Genomic DNA, 6,428 nt, shown 5'->3' with positions numbered 1-6,428 from the left:
CTCGCAAGAAAGAAATACTGTATAATAAATAATTGGTGCTAAAATAGATAATAATAATGTGTTATTAATCCATTGCCCTAATTCTGATTTGTATAGAACTTAAACAAAAGTTATAAAAATCACATTTAACTAAGTTAATCTATTTCACTAATAATGAAGATGAAGAAGGTTGATAAAATATAAAACATTTTAGTTACAAGGTTCGAACGTTTCGGAATAACTTATTCCATCTTCAGCGAAATCTGAAAATTGTGTTACAAAGATGATTATTACTAAAATTATAATACTGTTACGCCTCCAGTCGTTAGTTAATTTTCCGTAACTTCGTTCCGACGCAACTTTAGCGACACAAGTCCTTTCTTAAATAAAACTGAATACAACTTTACGATACACTTAATTTCAACAGTCGCTCTATAACAAACACTATAATTCACGTCTCACGTGGCCAACAATATTTTATCCGCATACATTCAATTACTCATTCACTTGTCGCGTCACGTTGTGACCGTCTTATATATACCAAACTACCCCCAATCTAGTAGTCTCTCGATAATTCATGAAGGTTCGAGAAGGAGTGGCGTGATACTAGTCACATGACCTCGCTGACGCAACAATACAATAACATAATCATTAGATTATTTAGTTATTAATGGCGAGGTGGTTAGGGTGCTCGACTCGCAATCTGCGGGTTCGAATCCCCGTCCCACCAAACATGCTCGCTCTTTCAGCCGTGGGGGCGTTTTTATGTGCGGTCAATCCCACTATTCGTTGGTAAAAGAGTACCCCAAGAGTTGGCGGTGGGTGGTGATGACTAGCTGCCTTCCCTCTAGTCTTTCGCTGCTAAATTAGGAACGGCTAGCGCAGATAGCCCTCGTATATCTTTGCTCGAAATTCAAAACAAACAAACAAACAAACTTAGTCATTAAGAAAAGCGGTAAATGGACAGGTGAAACAATGTTTATATATAATTAAACAACAGCTGAGTTAGTGTGCAAATTTAGAACAATTCTAAATCTAAAGAGCTTTGTGAGTCGTTAAGGGTCGGGCGGTCTTTCGCTATGAGTAGACTTTCTTTAATGTAGAGGTCAAGGTCTGAAGATCCTGTGGTGATGATAGAGAAATCGTTAAATGAATATTGTGACCTGTGGTTTCAGAATGAAAGTGAATGGATGAGTGGCTGGGTTTCAGTAGTCGATAATTGTTTCTGTTAGATACTCCTAAATGTTCACACACTCTAGTTTATAAGTGGTGGTTCGTTTTGCCAAAGTAAGTGACCTTACAGAGCCACGGTGCTATCATAGAACCAGTGGTAAACTGCTCAAACCTAAAAGTTAAAAAACATTATGAAGCTTTTTTCACTTTCATCATATTAGTATTTCTTTGACCAATACCCAGATAAACTAAGGTTGAATACCTTTTTAGATGGAATGAGAACTGTGCAAAGGCCTATCTGTAACTAAAAGTGCCTTGGTTGATGCACTGTTGTTGATTTACCTGAGAGAAAATGTTCCCTTTGTCTTGAATACAGATGCAAATGACATTAGAATCGAAGCAGTGCTGTCACAACTGTAGGATGATGCAGAACATGTTATAGTATGTACAAGTCAAAAGCTAAGTTCACCTAAATTCCATTAGTGCATGACAAAGAAAGACATACCTGCAGTTGTAACACTTGTTCAATAACTTCCAACCACTGTTTGAATGGTGGGGAATTTACTGTTGGAGTAAATCGTGCATCAATGAAAGGGCCAATGAGATTAGTTTTAAACAATTGTACTACAACATTGTATGAGTACAGCTTCATTGTACAACATCGTCTAAGTCAGCAGCATTGAAATAAAATATACTTTCTTGCTTGCAAATGATAACTTATCAATTTGTAAAATGTCTTGATCCAAGACATAATGTTGTTGTGAAAGCTAAGGTATCAGTTATGACATTACACCATATTACGATTGAGAGTTAGAATCTCACCAAGAAATATATAGTGAATATGACAAAATAGAAACTTAGAGATGAGTAGCTTAAAGACCTAGATTTAGCTTGTGTACAGGATGAAATGTGGCATTTATAGATTGGTAAATGTAAGTTCAAACCCTGCCAGTTGAACAAAGAACTGGAAGTGTTAAAGAGAATAGCATGCCATTTTTATAACCCTGCAGATTCAGAGGCTGTTTCATAATGTATGTAATTGTACTGAAGTCTCTGAGAATGCAGATTTTATGAACCTTATATGATACAAGAATTGGAGGACACCAGCACTACAAGCAACTCACATAGATAGAACTCACATAGAACAGCCATGGATTTCTCGGCCCCTACCAGCATCTACAAATGGTAGTAGAGCATTCTCAGCACTTCTATATGCTAATACTAACAAGGGAATTTGCTCATCCCAAGTTTTCTGATCCTTCTCACAGTATTGAGAGATCATGTCCAACAAAGTTCTATTAAACCTTTCTACTAAACCATTGAAACCATAATCTGTGGTTTCAATTTTCTTCAGACCTAATAAGTCACAAACTTCCTTCATTAATTTAGAAATAAAGTTACTACCTCTATCTGTCAGTAAATACTGTGGTATAACATGTCTAACTACTATGTTATTCACAAAAGCCTTGGCTATTGTTTCTGCTTTTTGATCAGGTAAACAAATAGCCTCAGGAAATGTAGTTAAGTAGTCTGCGACTACTTGCACATACTTGTTTCCTAGGTAGGACGTCGGCAATGGGCCTAATATGTCCATAGCCACTAGCTGAAAGGATGTCTTTAGACTCGGCATTATTTGTAAGGGACCATTTTTAAAATGTGGACTCGTTTTTTCGTTTTTGACATTCTAGGCATGAGTCACAATAATTTTTAACTTATTTTCTCACGTTTAGCCAAAATAATCTCCTACTTATCCTACTGTATGTTTTAGTAAAAGCTAGGTGTGCCGCGAATGGCGTGTCGTGATATGTTTCATAACTCTAGTTTTTCAAGTCATGTGGTAGAACTATTTGTAAAGACCTGTTATCCTTAACCTTTTTACATAAGATATTTGAATCTAATGTGTATTCTGTATCCTCTCCTTGCGCTACTTTGTTTTGTAAGGCACTTAATACCGGAGCTTTCTTTTGCTCGCTAATTACATGATATAAATTCCAAATTTTTTTAAAATCGTCTTTTGTTTGTTTGTTTGTTTTTTTTAATTTCGCGCAAAGCTACACGACGGCTATCTGCGCTAGCCGTCCCTAATTTAGCAGTGTAAGACTAGAGGGAAGGCAGCTAGTCATCTCCAACCACCGCCAGCTCTTGGGCTACTCTTTCACCAACGAATAGTGGGATTGACCATCACGTTATAACGCCCCCACGGCTGAAAGGGCGAGCATGTTTGGTGTGACAGGGATTCGAACCCGCGACCCTCAGATTGCGAGTCGAGTGCCTTAACCACCTGGCCATGCCGGGCCCAATTCGTCTTTATGTTCAGTCTGTACTGCTTGTACTTTATTAATTGTCTGCTTTTCTTCAGTCTCTGTATTTCCTACTCTAATTCTACTCAGAGCATCAACATTAGAACGCTTTCTACCTGGTCTATGTCCTATTTCAAAATCGTAGATCTGTAGTAATAATGACCATCTGGTTAATCGAGAGGAGGGGTCTTTGAATGTCATTAACCATCTTAACAGTGCATGATCTGTAATAATAATGAACTTTTTACCATACTGATAACAATGGAAAGTTTTAATTCCATGCATTACTGCTAAGCATTCTTGTTTTGTAATTGAATAATTTATCTCAGCTTTTTCTAACTGTCTACTCTGATAAGTTATAGGGTGTTCTTTTCCATTTTCATCTAGCTGTGATAATACCGCACCTGTAGCAAAACCTGAAGCATTTGCGCTTAAAATAAATTCCTTACTGAAATCTGGATAACTCAGAATTGGTGCTAGTAATAAAACGTCCCTTAGTTTCTCGAATGCTTCCTGTCTTTTATTTTTCTTAGTTAATTCAGTTAAAAGTTTTGCCAATAATGCAAAATGCGGCATAAACCTTCTATAAAATCTTACAAATCCTAAAAATGCACGAATATCTTTTACTTTTTTAGGCACTGGATAATTCTTGCAGACCTCTAACTTTTTAGGGTCAGGTTTTACACCATCTGCGGTCATCAAATGACCTAGATATTCTACTTCTTTTTTCAGAAACTGACATTTACTTGGTTTAAGCTTTAAAGTTGCTTTCTGTAATCTATCAAATACATGCCTTAATCTCTGTAAGTGTTCTTCAGAACTTGCAGTGAACATTATAACATCATATAAATAACAGAAACACTCTGAATCTTGCAAGCCTTATAATACAACATCCATTAATCTCTGGAATGTTGAAGGGGTATTGCATAAGCCAAAAGGCATTCTGTTAAACTGATATTTACTTGAAGATAATACAAAGCTGTTTTAGTTATCTTCTTCTTCTTCTATCTCTACCTTCCAATATCCATTTTGTAAGTCCATAGATGAAAGTATTTACTCTTACTTAACCTATTTAAGGTTTCTTGGATATTAGGTAATGGGTAGATGTCTTTGACTGTTACTCCATTCACTTTCCGAAAATCCACACAGATCCTTTATTTTACGTCCTTCATAGAAACTAATACAACTAGGGATGCATATGGATTACTACTGTCCTCTATTACTCCTTGTCCAGGTATCTCTTTTACACAGTCTTTTAACTCAACCACGTGTTTTTCTGGCACTCTATAGGGTCTCTGTGCTATAGGCTTATCATCACTCAACACTACCTTGTGCTTAACTTTACTTGTACAACCATTAGGATCATTTTCTCCTACAAATATATCTATGCTCTTCTAACAACGTTATCAAACCCTGTTTATATATTTCCTAAGATAGAATCCCAATCTATCCTACTTTGTCGTACCTGTTTCTTAGCATTATTAACATTATGCTGTTCAACCACAGCTAATCTATCCTTACCTACTACTATGTGCTTAGGTAGTATTACTTTTTCTTCATTTACTCTTAACACTTTTATAGGCACTGTGCCTCTCTCTGACACTTTACTAATACAAGCAGCTATATAAACTCCTGTTTCTTCTATTTCAATAGTTTCAACTAACACTTATTCATTATACTTAAAGTCATTTACTTTAGCTTCAACAAAAAATTGACTTCTTGCAGGTACTTCTGTTAGTTCAGCTAATCTTACAGGTTATCTTTCTTTCAAACACTCCTGTTGGGATGCTCTGTTGCTGATGTTAGGCATAAGTGTAGAGTCATCTGAGGGGTTTGAATTACTGTTTTCCTGTTTTAAAGTATTATTTGCTAACTTACTCTAAATTATCTTACTATCACTAACCTTATTTTTATGATTACCGTCGTCAATTTTTTTCTGGATTCAGAGTTTTTCTATGTACTTTTATTTCCTGGCTTTCCTTTAGAACACTTATTAATCTTACTTCTCCGACTTTGTCGTGTATTGCTACACTCTGGGAGATCAGTGCTTTCGTATTTGGACTGTTGATCCTTAGCCTTGCTATTACTAGTGTTAGGCGTCTGACTATTAACTTTAGCCAGCGGGGAGGTATCATGTGTCACAACTGTTGCACATAAGTCTGAAGGTTCAAGTTTTTCAAAACTTAAGATTTCCGTTTCTATGTGTAGCTTACCCTAAGTAAGAGATATTTCAGTGTCATAAGCCCTTAAGAAATCTCGCTCTTTGATACCACCTGTTTCTAAGTCTATCTGCTTGCAGATGTAAAAGAGGTGTTCTAACTCTAACTTTCCTACTTTTATATGCACACTATATTTACCTAGTGTTTTAACAGGATCCTGTTATAGAAGTTAAAATACTTCTGGAAACTTCTTTCCAAGCATTATCTAACAATGTTGAGTATTTATTTACTAGTTCTGCACTTAGTAGTGAAGATTGAGTGGCTGTATCAACCAATAAACGACATATTACACCTTCTAATTCTACTACAACTATTGGTGATACTTTATGTACACTCAGTCTTTTATCCAAAACTGCTGGAACTACATCTACTTTTGCTCTGTAATCCCAGTGAGGAAATACGTTTTTTTTACTCTACAGTGAATGTAGAGCTACTGTTATTTCCTCGGAATTTTTCTCTGTAAGCTCCAGCCTTTGGGGCTTTTCTGTTTTCTACCTTCTGCTGACGTCGGCAGTCACGAGCTATGTGACCTTTAATGTCACAGTTAAAACATGCTATATGTTCATTTCTTTTCTGTTTCTGAAAGCAGTTCTTTGCCCCATGACCAACTCTGCCACAGGTGAAAAAATGGAAGCTGTTGGGCTTGTTTTGCCAATCAGCTTTGCTAGGTGTATTTACTACATTTATAGGGCCCGGCATGGCCAGGTGATTAGGGCGCTCGACTCGCAATCCGAGGGTCGCGGGTTCGAATCCCCTT

The sequence above is a fragment of the Limulus polyphemus genome, unplaced genomic scaffold (genome assembly GCF_000517525.1).
Source record: "Limulus polyphemus unplaced genomic scaffold, Limulus_polyphemus-2.1.2 Scaffold1026, whole genome shotgun sequence".
In the NCBI taxonomy this organism is placed as follows: Eukaryota; Metazoa; Arthropoda; class Merostomata; order Xiphosura; family Limulidae; genus Limulus; species Limulus polyphemus.
Note: the sequence above shows the minus strand (reverse complement) of the source record.